General features: G+C 47.3%; 1 protein-coding gene across 2 annotated transcripts in view; it reads right to left on the bottom strand.

Annotated features, from left to right (window-relative positions):
* RIN3 (Ras and Rab interactor 3) overlaps positions 1-14,381 on the bottom strand; it is a 174,540-nt gene that overhangs the window by 73,876 nt on the left and 86,283 nt on the right. The window lies entirely within an intron of this gene.

Genomic DNA, 14,381 nt, shown 5'->3' with positions numbered 1-14,381 from the left:
AAAAAAAAAAAAAAAAGACATACCGGAGACTGGATAATTTATTAAAAAAAAAAAAAAAAAAAAGAGGTTTAATGGACTCACAGTTCTACATGGCTGGTGAGGCCTCACAGTTATGGTGGAAGGCGAAAGGCACGTCTTAATGGTGGCAGACAGAGAATGACAGCCAAGCGAAAGGGGTTTCCCGTTATAAAGCCATCAGATCTCATGAGCCTTATTCACTACCAGGAGAACAGTATGGGGGAAACCGCCCCTGTGATTCAATTATCTCCCACCAGGTCCCTCCACAACTTGTGGGAATTATGGGAGCTATAATTCAAGATGAGATTTGGGTGAGGACACAGCCAAACCATATCACTATTAGGATAGCTGGTGTTAATATACACTCATCATTTTTGACAAAATAACACAGAAGGTTCTAGACTGTAAATGCAGAATTAAATATTTAATAGATCTCAGTCATCCCAAGCAACAATCTTAGAACTTGGCAATTCTGAGGCTCAGGAGAGGCCAGGAGGAAGGGTGTTGCCCAGTTCTGCCTCAGCCTCCAGGAGGAATATGGGTCTGGGGCACTGAAGTGGGGCCACTGGCCTGTCACCCAGATCTCCAGGGCCTCTCAGAACCTAACCTGATTGGCTGCACAGCTCACCCAAGGGCGAGGGCTACCCTGATGTTTTACAGCTCTGGCAAGGAAGAGGGATCAAAGCATTTGTTCAAAATCCATGCCAAGGTGGATGGGGCTCCTCGGAGGGGCAGGGTGCCAGGATGCCACTGTCAGTGCCTGCAGCTGGGGCCAGACTGACCAGTGAAGAACACGGCACCATGCTCTGCCCTGCTTGGGAGAGCCAGGGCGAAGGGCCCAGAGAGGCTCAGCAGGTTGTTGGAGATCCCACTGTTCATCAGTGCCCCACAGGCACCTGCCCCACAACTCCTGACTCATCCTCACACTCAAATGGTCATGCTCCCTGCACGTGGGAGCCCCGCATGAGTGCTCTCTGGCTCCAGAGGGGCCAGGAAACACGTGCATGTCCCACTGTGGTCCTGGTCTCCCGAAGTTCTAGTTTCCATGTGATGGAGAGGGAAGGCAGGACCCGGCTTCCAGGTCTGGCTCTGAGCCTGGAATGGGCAATGAGGCCTAGAGTGCGCCCTTTCCCCCCTCAGTGCCTCTGTCCTTCCACCTGTAAAGGGAAAGGAGCTCTTCCCTAAAGCCACACGCACATAGGTGACATCAGTTTGCGGTCCTGTTTTCAAAGCCCAGGACAGGACTCCACAGCATTAGAGGTCTGTGAGATGCTTATAGTGATACGCAAACCAACATGTTGTGTTCGATTAGCTTCATTTTCATATTTGCCTTCTTTCTGCATATCAAACACTGTTCTTAACAGTTCACATAATTTAAAAAAATTGTATTTGTCTATGGCAAGGAGATCATGGTTTCCCACTGGGATAGAGACAAAATTTAAAAAGAGAATTTAAATAAAATATTAACTAGATGGTGGTACAGGAGGTATTTGGAGGATGCCTACAAATGACTTAAGTCTGAGAGACCCTAGCTGGTGGTGTTGGAATTCACAGGATGCCCCGGGCATCCCAGTGCCACCTAGTGCCCGCATCTGGTGCACTGCTGACTCCGTCCACAAGGGGCAGAACAGGCATGGCCAAGGGAGGCTGGGACCAAAAGACTTCCGGCAGCAGGGAGGGGAGACAGAGCTTCCATCTGTAAGATGGGAAGGGAAGGAAGGACCTTCCTCAGGAATGCCTGGAGTGGGTTAGTGGCAATGCACACAAAAAGCCCAGCCTACGTACCAGGCATACTCAACAATCAGCAGCTTTCCTCCCCACTGAGGCACGGCCTGATCTTTGCAGAACACAGATAAACTTTGAAGATGAAGTCAGTCATGACCCCTTCTGTGCCCCCTGGCACTTTACACAAAGCCCTGGACTCCCTTCCTGAAACAGCATCCTTACAAGGCTTTGGTATCTAGTCCACTTGTTGGGTTAGCTGCTAGTGCAGGAACTAGGGCTTATTCGCTTTGGCAGCCAGGACCCAACATGGTGCTAGACGCAGAGGCCCAATTACTGTTTTACTGTTAAAACCCCAGATTTGTAAAATCATAAGTAATGCTTAAGGCTCATGTTTGTTTCTTTGCAATTAAACTTCTCCCCTGGCCCCAGCCCCTGCCCTTTCTGCCACCTTTCCATTCCTGACTATGCAAACAGCATTCCTTCACACGAAGGCCACACACGGGGAGACCCTGCATGCTGGGCAGGGTTCGGTCCATCTTTGAGTCTCCCTTAGCATCCAGCACAGTGCATGGGAGACTGATGAATGTTTACTAAAAGTCTGTCTGGGAAAGACACCCTAGAGGGATAAAGGCCACAGGGGCATCATGGACAGGGTCTTGGACCTCTTACCATGTGGCTGATGGCCCTTCCCTCTAGGGCCCCAAAGGGACACCTTGGACTTGAGGAGGTCCCAACAAACAGCCTTGCACCTTTCTAGAACAAAGGTGAGTGCAGACTGGCACAAGACAAACAATCCTTTGTTCTGATGGGTGGTGGGCTTAGCTTCTAGACTGCCCCCTGTCCTGTACTGCACTGGCCGGGTGTCTTGCCTGTGGGTTCCCAGGCCATACCACCTGCACGTGAGCATGTTCTGAGGTTGTTGCTTCTCTCTGTGCCTCAGTTTCTTCACCTATAAAACAGGTGATATGGTTTGGATCTGTGTCCCTACCCAAATCTCATGTGCAATTGTAATCCCCAGTGTTGGAGGTGGGGCCTTATGGGAGGTGACGGGATCATGAGGGTGGGTCCTTCATGAATGGTTTAGCACCACCCGCTTGGTGCTGTTCTCTGATAGAGTTCTCATGAGATTTGCTTGTTTAAAAGTGTGTGGCCCCTGCCCCCCACCTTGCTCTACTCCCACGATGTAAGACACCTTGTTCCCCCTTTCCCTTAAACTGCGATTGTAAGTTTCCTGAGGACTCTTCAGAAGCTGAGCAGATACCAGCATCATGCTTCCTGTACGGCCTGCAGAACTATAGCCAATTAAACTTCTTTTCTTATAAATTACCCAGTCTCTTTCTTTATAGCAATGCAAGAACAGACAAACACAACAGGGGCAGTAAAGTACCCACCTGCTGAGGATTGACTTGTGTTCCTGCAAAAGATATGTGAATGTGATACATGTGAATACGTGTGAATCTCTAATACACGTGAATGTGACCTTATTTGGAAATAGCGTCTTTGTAGATGTAACAAAGCTGACCTCATACTGCATTAGAGTGGGCCCTAAATCCAATGGTTGGTGTCCTCACAAGAAGGCCATGTGACGGGCTGGGTGCGATGGCTCACACATGTCATCCAAGCACTTTGGGAGGCCGAGGCGGGTGGATCACCTGAGGTCAGGAGTTTGAGACCAGACTGGCCAACATGGTCAAACCTGTCTCTACTAGAAATAAAAAAAATTAGCCAGGAGTGGTAGCGGTTGCCTCGGGGGCTGAGGCATGAGAATCACTTGAACCCGGGAGGCAGAGGTGAGATCGTGCCACTGCATTCCAGCCTGGGGGATAGAGTGAGACTCTGTCTCCAAAAAAAAGAAGGTCATGTGAGGGCATGGGACACAGACCCAATAAGGGGAATGCCATGGGAAGCTGGAGATGGAGATTACAGTGATGCAAGGAATGCCAGCCAAGGAATGCCAAAGATTGGCAGCAACCACCGGAATCCAGGAGGGAGGCATGGAACAGATGCTTCTGCAGTCTCCAGAAGGAACCAAGCCTGTCCACACCTTGATTTCCGATTTCTGGCCTCCAGAACGGTGAGAGAATGAGTTTATGTTGTTCTAAGGCTCCCAGTTTGTGTAATTTGCAGTGGCAGCCATAAGAAGTGACTACACCACCTCATAAACATCACTGTGAGCATGAAATAAATTATGCCATGGGAGTGGCTTGGAACAGTGCCCGTGTGTTCAGTCAATGGGGATATTACTAAACTGTCATTTTACACATGCAAGGCAATGTGGTGTGAGGCAGGGGTGCAGGGAAAGGGTTTTGCAGACCCACTGGGTCTCATTTCCTATCACTCCTCAACAGAAATCCTGTCTTTTGGCTGGGCATTTTCTTCCCTCTCTCCTGTTCCTACAGTCCTCACCCCCACCTCCTTGCCTCTGCTCATGCTGTTTGTCCTGCGCAGAGAATCCCTGCACCTCCAGAGTCCAGCTCTAGATCCACCTTCTACACCAAAGCCTTTGTTTCCCAGGGATTCCACCCTCTCCCATCAGAAAGCCACACACAGGGTGCGTTGCCCAAAATGCCCATCAGGGAAATGCTGCCCGTGTGTTTTACTGTGAGTGAGAGGCAGGGGCTCTTGGACTACAGCCGGGGCAGGAACAGGTCTCACTTTTCCCTGTCCCCTGCCCTGAGCCCAACACCATGCCTGCCACACAGTGAGAACCCATAAAGAACAGTCAGGCGAAAGGGGCCTTCAGGTGTTAAGATCCAGAATGGGCCAAATAAACAGAGACAGAAAGGATATTAGCGGTTGCTTAGGGCTGGGGGTAGGGGGAGATAGGGGGATGCTAGCTAAACGGTATGGGTTTCATTCATTCTTTCTTTTTTTCTTTCTTTTTATAATGGTAAACTATAAATAACACACAATTTAGCATTTTAACCATTTTTAAGTGTACAGTTCAGTGGCATTGAGTACATTCACGCTGTTATGCAACACAAGGTTTCTTTTTTGAGGTGATGAAATGTTCTTAATTGACTGTGATGATGGTTGCACAACTCTGTGATACACTAAAAGCCATTGAATTGTATACTTTAAATTGCTGAATTGTATGATATTTAATACTTAAAATTTTTTTTTTCTGCCAGCACCTTGATCTTGGAAGATATTGAATATATTAAATAAACACATCTGAATAAAGCTGTTATCTAGTAGAAAGATATTGATACATTAAATAAACACATCTGAATAAAGCTGTTATTAAAACCAGAAACACACACACACACACACACACACACACACACACACACACAGACTGAATTTCACTTCCTGCATTCTGTTTTCCTGCGATTTTTTATAATGAGCATATACAACTTCTGTAAGCGGAGACAGTCAAGATTTTTCTCTAAAACCCATTGGTTTCCAGTGTCCTCTCAGCTCACGCTGCTTTCAGTAGCAGATCAAAACCCTACTAGTACAGCTGAAAAGCCCCCGTGCCACCTACTGCCCAGGAGACCACATCACCCATGAACCTGCCAAGACAGCTCTGATAGAGCCTCAGGCCGTCCAGCACCCGCTTCTGCCCTGGGCAGGGAGCCGGCCAGCCTGCTCCTCCCAACAAAATTGCCAGCTCCAGCAGTTCCTGAGACTTGTCACACTGAGTACATTCTCCCATATCCCTTAGCAAAAGTCTCAGAGGAAACATACCAGACCCTGTCCAAACCGTCTCAAGAGGTGAGGTGTGAGAACAGGCACCAGGCAGCCGAACCCAGTGCACTCTGAGGTGACAGCAGGTGACAACAATCAGACTCTGCCCCGGCTCAGAAGAAAAGAAGCCTTTCACCAGTGACTCACCCTCAAGGCTGGGTCAGGGGCAGGTAGAGATGCTGGGTACATACATGCCAGCCCAGCCCCTGGCACTCACAATCTCAACACCAAAATGGAACATCCATGAAGAACTGAAAGCGATTAGGTGTTTTTGTTTTTAAAGAGGTTCAGTTTTTCAGGAATGGAAAAACTATATATCACATGTTCTTACTTATAAGTGGGAGCTAAACTATAAGGACGCAAAGGCATAAGAGTGATAGAACGGACTTTGGGGAGTTGGGTGGGAAAGTTGCATGTGGGGTGAGGGATAAAAGACTACATGTTGAGTAGAGTGTACACTGCTCAGGTGATAGGTGCACCAAAATCTCAGAAATCATCACTAAAGAGCTTATCTACATAAACAAAACCCACTTGTACCCCCAAATTAAAATAAATAAATTTTTTAAATGCAAGTTTTTTGTATAATTTAATAAACAACTTTAAAAATGCTAAGAAAGAGAGGCTGGGCACGGTGGCTCACGCCTGTAATCCCAGCACTTTGGGAGGCTGAGGCAAGAAGATCAGTTGAGGTCAGGAGTTCGAGACCAGCCTGGCCAGCATGGTGAAACCCCGTCTCTATCAAAAATACAAAAATTAGCTGGGCATTGTGGCAGGTGCCTGTAATCCCAGCTACTCAAGAGGCTGAGGCAGGAGGATCATTTGAACCCAGGAGACAGAGGTTGTAGTGAGCCAAGATCGTGCCACTGCACTCCAGCCTGGGCAACAGAGCGAGACTCTATCTCAAAAAAAAAAAAATGCTAAAAAAGAGAGAGAGAAATTCAGTTTTATCATTCAGCAATGCAAATGAACTGTCAAGAGCAGAGACTGTGTGTGCATCTTCTGTTTTGCACAGAACCCCCAGCATATACCATGGTGGTTGGTACACTGCCAGTTCTCAAACATTTATTTAATTGCATTAATAAAATAAATAACTGTATTCGTAAAATGGTTTATTTTGGAATGCTTATAGATTCACAAGAAGTTGCAAATAAATGAATAGGGAAGTCCTGTGTACCCTTCACCCAGTTCCCCCCAGTGGTAACATCGGTCATAATGAGAGCACAATGTCAAAACCAGGAAATTGACCTCAATGCAATCCCCAGACGCCATTCAGATGTCAGCACTTTTATATGCACTCATTTGTGTGCATGTGTGTTTGTATAGTATTAGGCAATTTTATCACATAGGTAGCTTCGCACAGTCACCACAATCAAGATATTTAGTTCATCCAACACCATAGAGCTCCCTTGTGCTACCCCTTCATAGCCACATCTACCCCCTCCCCATCACTAGCCCTGACAACTAATCTGTTCCAGTCTCTATGATCACATTATTTCACAAACGTCATATAAGTTGAATCACAAAGTATATATCTTTTGAAGACTGGCTTTTTTCAGTGTAACTTCCTTGAGGTTCATCCAAGTTGTTCCGTGAATGAACAGTTCATTGCCTTTTATTGCTGAGTAATATACTGCAGCACGGATGTACCATGGGTTTGTTTAGCCATTCATCCACTGAAGGACATCTGGATGGTTTCCAGTTTTTAGTTACTATGCATGAAACTGCTGTAAACATTGGCATATAAGTTTCTGTGTGAAAAATGTGTTTTCATTTCTCTGGGATATATGCCCAAGAGTGAAATTGCTGGGTCATGTGGTAAGGCCATCTGTAGTTTCCTATCCTTTTTTGGGGAAGGAGTCTCACTCTGTTGCCCAGGCTGGAGTGCAGTAGTGCCATCACGGCTCACTGCAACCTCAACCTCCCAGGCTCAAGTGATCCTCAGCCTCCCAAGTACCTGGGATCACAGGCATGCACCACCACACCCAGCTAATTTTTAAATTTTTTGTACAGATGGGTAACTCCTAGCCTTAAGCAATCCTCCTATCTTGGTCTCCCAAAACGCTGGAATTACCGGCATGAGCTGCCATGTCCAGCCTCTAGTTTTCAAAGGAACTGCCAAACTCCTTTCCAGAGAGGCCACGCTGTTTGACATTCCCACCAATGCAGGGGTGATTCAGTTTCTTCCCATCCTCACCAGCCTTTAGTGTTATCCCTACTTTTTATTTTAACCATTCCAATAGGCGAAGAATGATCTCATTGTGGTTTTAATTTGCATTTCTCAAATAATTAATGATGTTGAACATCCTTTTGTGTGATTGTTTGCCATCTGTGTATCCTGTTTGGTGAAATGTCTGTTCATGTGTTTTGCCCATTTTCTAATTGAATATTTTTCTTTATGGCTGAATAATATTCTACTGTATGGATATATCACATTGTATTTTTCCACTCATCAGTTGATGGACATTTGGATAGTGTCCACATTTTGGCTACTACAAGTAATGCTGCTGTGAACATTTGTGTACAAGTTTTTGTGTGGATATGTTTTCACTTCTCTTGGGTATATACCTAGAAGTGGAATTGCTCAGTCATATGGCAATTCTGTATGTTTAAGAAACTGTCAAATTGTTTTCCAAAGTGATAGCACCATTTTATATTCCCACCAGCAATGTATGAGGATTCTAATTTCTCCATACCCTTGTCAACACTTGTTATTGTCCATCTTTTTTATGATAGTCACCCTAGTGGGTGTGAAGTATATCTCATGGCGGTTTTTTGATTTGCATGTCTGATGATTAGTGCTGTTGAGAGTCTTTTCATGTGTTTATTGGTTATTTCCATATATTCTTGGCAAAAGTGTCTACTCGGATCCTTTGCCCATTTTTGATTGGGTTACTTGTCTTTATTTATTTATTTATTTTTTGAGACAGGGTCTTGCTCTTTTACCCACACTAGAATGCAGTGGTGCGATCATGGCTCACTGTAGCCTGAACATCCTGGGTTTAAGCAATCCTCTCAGCTAAGCCTCCCAAGTAGCTGGGACTACAGGCATGCACCACCATGCCCAGCTAATTTTTGTTGTTGTTGTTGTTGTAGATATGGGGTCTCAGTATGTTGCCCAGGCTGGTCTTGAACTCCTGGGCTCAAGCAATCCTTCCACCTTGTCTTCACAAAGTGTTGGGATTACAGGTATGAGCCATTGCACCTGGCAGAGAGTTCTTTACATATTCTAGATGCACATTTTTTGTCAGATATGTGATTTGCAAATGCTTTCTCCCATTCTGTAGTTTGTCTTTTTGTCCTCCTTTTTTTTTTTTTTTTTTTTTTGAGACTGGCTCTGGGGTTCCCTCTGCTGCCCAGGCTGGTCCTGAACTCTAGAGCTCAATGGATGCTTTCACTGCAGCCTCCCAAGTAGCTGATATTACAGGTGCATGCCACTGCATCTGGCCTTGTCTTTTCATCCTCTTAACAGGGTCTTTCCAATATTTAAGAATAAAACAGTGCTGTCCAAGCTTGTCTGGAAAATAGTAGGCACATAATGGGTGTTATATAAATGATTCAATAGGGCCATTCCCAATCTGCTTTAATTAACTAATGGTCAATTCTTCTCTCTATTGATATCATTAATGAATTGTGGGCCTTTAACCAGTTATCATTCTTATCTAGGCCAAAGTCCTCTCTGTAATTTTATTGATACTATTATTTCCCTTCGTAGATGCTTTCTTCACAGATGGTGCAAAGGTAAATTTCAGATATGCCCAGTTTTAATTACTACAAGTTCCCAGCGATTGAGACTAATGTATTCAACAAATGAAAACTTGTCCTTCATCACACTGACTCTAGAGAAGGAATGCCTATTGACACATGCCTTCATTACAGTCTCATTTATCTTTGCTAACAAATGAAGTGTGAGCGTTTGTTAATCCAAGCCCGATCCTTGCTTTGAGAAGGAACAGATCATGATATGAAAGCATGGAACGAGGATGTACCTTGCCAAGGATCATTATTTTTGAAATAGACACATAACTGTGAAACACAAACCCAATCTTTCATTTTAGCAGACAGCTTTGTTAACCCCAGAGATCCCACTTCTAACACATTTCGATCAACAATAGGAGTTGTTAATAAATTTCCCAGTTCTGACCCCCATTTGAAGGTCTTGGTCAGAGTTTCTCTTTGGCTAGGACATTTTTCATTATGTATTTACTCAACAACAAGGACTTATTGTGCTTACAGTATGTAGAAATAAAGAGTAAATGGGGTGGGAGTGGTGGCTCACGCCTATAATCCTAGCATTTGGGAGGCCGAGGTGGGCGGATCCCTTGAACTCAGGTGTTTGAGAGCAGCCTGGGCAACATGGTGAAACACCATCTCTACCAAAAATACAAAAACTAGCCAGCCATGGTGGCTCACATCTGCAGTCCCAGCTACCTTGGGAGGCTAAGGCAGGAGGATTGTTTGAGCCTAGGAGGTGGAAGTTGCAATGAGGTCCAGCCTGGGCGACAGAGGGAGACTCCCTCCAACTCAAAAAAAAAAAAAAAAAAAAAAAAAAAAAGGAAGGAAAATGGATAAGGAAATTGACAGGAAGCCTCACAGTTAGAAGGGTAACAGGGAACCTGCCGGTGTATGAGCCCTGGGACCTACCTGTAATTCTTTCTTGGTGGGGAGGGGTGGGTAGAGATTCAAAAACAATCAGTTCATTCTCTTTTGATGACTGAATATTTGGTTGGTAGGGTGAGAGAGATGTTGATTGATTTTATAAGGAAAATCTTGCATGCAGAAGGCCTCAATATGCATGCTTATGGAATGAGCACTGGATGGATTACAATGGAGAGATTAGGATTGCCCCAGGAGGAAACTGTCATCTGGGGACACAAGGAAGGCTTGGATACCACCCCTACAGGAGACGGGAGTTTCTGACTTTTCAGAGGGCTCAATGCTTGGAGAAAAAAATGCCCTCACACCTGGCTAGGAGGGGACCTTTGGGTGGACCCTGGAAGTGGCTTTCACCCCAGGTCCTTATGTAACACTACTGAGCCAACCTACTCCGAATCCTCCTATTACCCAGATGTGTTAGAGAATTCAATCCTAATGGATTCTGATCCTCTTTCCCAAAAGGGGCACTAGATCACTGAGCTGGGTCCCTGACAGGAAAGGCCAGGGGTGCAGACCCTGAGGATAAAAAGTCAAAGTGACAAGGGGCTGGGGACTGGTTCCCAGCTGGGGAGCGGGAGGGAGGGGGCGCCTGCAGGGCCCCATGGGCTGGGGATGGGGAAGTGAGGCCCTTCAGGGCCATGCCCACTCTTCCATGGACCCCCACCCACCTTGGCCAGCCTGTGGGCCATCCTGCAGGCCTCTGCAAGGGGCAGGCTCCTTCCCCATTTTGAAGGACACAGTTGCATTTTGGCCAGGGTCCACGGCTGCCCAGCAACACCGCAGTTGCCATGGGAACCACCACTTGGCCAGTTCGTGGCTGAGGTGGAGAAAGGAATGTTTGCTACCATCACAGGGCTTACTATCCAAAGGCACAATTTTCTGAAACAGATGGAAATTGCTTTGTGTTACCAGGGGTAGAAGTGGGGAAGACAGCAATTTCTTTGGAGTCCCGGGGACCCGCTGGTTCCAGGCCCAGCCCTGGCACCCACTGGCTTTGAGGTGATGCTGGAGAACCACCCTTTCCTGCCTGAGGAAAGGGCGCCGCTAGACCAGGGCTGCCAGCACTGCTGGTACCAGCAAAGGGTAGAAGCTGCCAAAAGTGAGAAGAGCAAACAACCTCATGCCAGCCTGAGTGGCTCCTGTGTTCTCTGAGATTCGCTACCATGTAAGGATTGCAACACGGCATGGGCAAGCTCTTGTTTTTGCTCCAGGCAGAGCCCAAACCTGGACAGCACAGACCGGGCACAGGCCCCTGGGTCCACCAACCACATACCATGAGACTCTGAGACGCTTTCTCTAAGGGCCAGGTGAGGAGAAGAGTAACTGAGCCCCTCCCACACCCTCTGGGTCGTTGCGCAAAGGCTGAAGGCCTCCCCGACAGAGGCTCTGAGTGCAAGACAGCAGCTGCTCCACAAAAGACAGCACAGAGATCTCCAAGACCTGGGCAGGGGGCTGAAGGGTGGGGAGGGAAAAGGGTGAGTTAGGGTTCAGGGAGCTGGAAGAGGATGCCGATTGGGAAAATGTGCTGAAAAAAAGCATCCTTTCTCTTTCGCTGGCTGTTACTGATGATCTGGGGTGGCACCTTTGCCTCTGGAGCTGGCCCTGGAGTTTGTATGTTTCCAGCCTGCCTGAGTCTCCCTCTGTAAGGCTCCAACACCTGTCCAGTCCGCAGCTCTCAGTGTAAGATCATCCCTCCTTAGCCCTGGTCTCCACCCACCAAGGCCCTGGGCCGAGTGCAATGCAGGCTTGCAGTGCAGAGTAGGGCATAGTGAGTTTACCTGAGTTGGCCTTTGGCTGGAGGCCAGTGGGAAAGGGATGGGGAGCAATCAGCAGCCATGGTCAAGCAAGGCCGCTTCCAAATGCCCCAGGTTGCAGCCCTGGACAGGGAACCACTGAAAGCCAGAACGGAAGGGTTCTAAGGGATAGCTCTGCACCCTCCCCATGGAGAAAATGGGGAAACTGAGGTCCAGAGGTGGCACATCATCAGCTTGAGAGAGGGGATCAGCCCGAGTGCTTTCCAGAGTTGGATTCTAGAGCTCTCTGGAATCCAGATTCTGATTCAATGGCAACCATCATTGTTTGCCTCCTTCTCCCAAATTCCCAGCACTGGGCTTTGCATACATTCGAGCCTCCTGAGGAGTCACGGAGGGTTACAGTTTCAAAGTTTTAATAATAATAATAATAATGTCATCTTCCATTTAATAAGTGCTCACTGTGCCAGGCTCTGTACTTCTAATCAAAATGACAACTCCATTATCTACCTTTAATAGGTGAGGAAACTGAGGCTCAGGAAGGCTAAGTGACTGGCCCAAGGCTGTGGCCAAGTTGTGACCGTGGCCCGCCAGCCAGTATAGCAGGTGCCTTTTGTTGAGAGAGGAGGTGCAGGCCAGAGGGAGGGTGTCCCAGTGCCTCCTATAGGAATGCAATCGGCGTGTCCCTGCCTGTCGGCAGCGATGCCTTTCCTGTGGGCCACCATCTCCCCTGTCATCGGGCAGTCCCCAGGTGATCCCTTGGTGAGGGCTTCTTGGGCAGAACTTCTGGCCTCTCCCACTGGCCCGAGCACTGGGCACACAGCCGACTTTACAGGTGATTACAGCACATCATGATTTATTTACAGGCCCAGCTCTGGCCCAGGATGAAGCTTCCAGAGAAAGCAGAGCTCAGATCTCATTTCTTTTAACCATCCTGGGTCCAGGACCTTGCCTGGACCATCTCGCATGCTTCACGGGGCTTGTCGTTGCTGCAAGCAGCATGTCACGCTGAGGCGACTTCCCATTACATTGTTCATGCTGTAATAAAAGATTCCTTTTCTTGGAAGCTGCTCTTCCGTATTGAGCAAGTGCGTAGATGAGGCTTTTTAAAAGTCTGAGAAAACGAATACAGTGCAAGCATACAAACTGTCACAATGAAGCCAGGACTTTGTCTGGGAGCTATTTATAGGTTCAGATGCCAAAACAGAAGGGGAGACATTGGACAGATTTGCAAATTGCCAAGTGTCAGGGAAGGCTAAATAAAGAGAAACCAGGCTGGGGAGATTTTTAGGGGAAGGGGAGGTGGAAGGAGTCAGGGGAGATGCTGGGTAAAGGTGCCACCCTGGAAAGAGGTGCATGTCGGGGAAAGCAATCCCACCTGCTCCCTCCTCACACCACAGGGCTAGGGAGATGTCTTTGACTGGACCCATTGAGAAAAAACACTTTGTTCTCTCTGGGAGCAGACGGGACGGGGGGAAGGGAGGTGGGTAACACATTGGTAGTGACACAACAGCCCTGAGTGCCACAGAAGGACCTCCGAGAATGTCCAGAAAATACCAGCTTCAACATTAGAATCTTACAAAGTTCACCATCTCCCCTGCAAGTTTGGGACCTTTGATCTGAGGTCTTGGAGAAAGTGACCACCACTGTGAGACCCAGAGAAGCTCAGTAGCTCACTGGAGGTCACAGAGCTAGGAAGTGGCGAGGCTAGGACGTGGCCTTGGGTGGGTCTGACTCTGCAGTCCGTGCCCTCACCCACCACATGGGGTTGGTGCGGCTCTAGACCCAAGAGAAAGAGAATGTGAGCCACGTGTGCAATATCAATTTTCTCATAGCCACATTACAAATAGTAAAGAGAAACGGCTAAAATTAATCCCAATACTATATTTTATTTAACCCAATATATCCAAAATATTGTCATTTGAAGATACCATAAATATATTAAAAATTACTAATAGGACATTTCACATTTTTTCATATTAAGTGCTCAAAGTCCAGTGTGTATATTACACTCACAGCTCATCTCAATATATTCGAGCCACATCTCAGGTGCTCACTAGCCTCATGTGGCCCCTGGCTACCATATTGGGTGGCACAGCCCTAGAGCCGTGGTTCTCAACCAGGAGCAAACTGATCCCCCAGGGGGACATTTGGTGATATGTAAAGATACTTTTGATGGTTACAACTCGGAGGGTGATGCTACTGGCATCTAGTGGACAGAGGCCAGGGATGCTGCTAACATTCTCCAATGCCCAAGACAGTCCACACAACAAAGAATGACCCAGCTCCAAATGCCAACAGTGCCGTGTTTCAGACACCCTGCTCTAGAGAGAGAACCAGTTTGTGCTCGAGTGAACTGGCAGGAGACCAGGAGTGCCATGGACGCCAACACCTAGCGTGCTGCCCGGCACATAGTGGGTACCCGAAATCAGTGCTTGGAACTGAATTCAATGGAAGACAGCAAGGCCCATGACTCAGTCTCAGAGGAATCAGGCTCCATCCTCTTCACCAGCAGTGCAGACACCAAGAGCCAGGAAATGAGTT

Source organism: Pongo pygmaeus, chromosome 15 (assembly GCF_028885625.2).
Source record: "Pongo pygmaeus isolate AG05252 chromosome 15, NHGRI_mPonPyg2-v2.0_pri, whole genome shotgun sequence".
NCBI classification, from domain to species: domain Eukaryota; kingdom Metazoa; phylum Chordata; class Mammalia; order Primates; family Hominidae; genus Pongo; species Pongo pygmaeus.
This window is presented reverse-complemented; position numbering and strand designations above follow the sequence as displayed.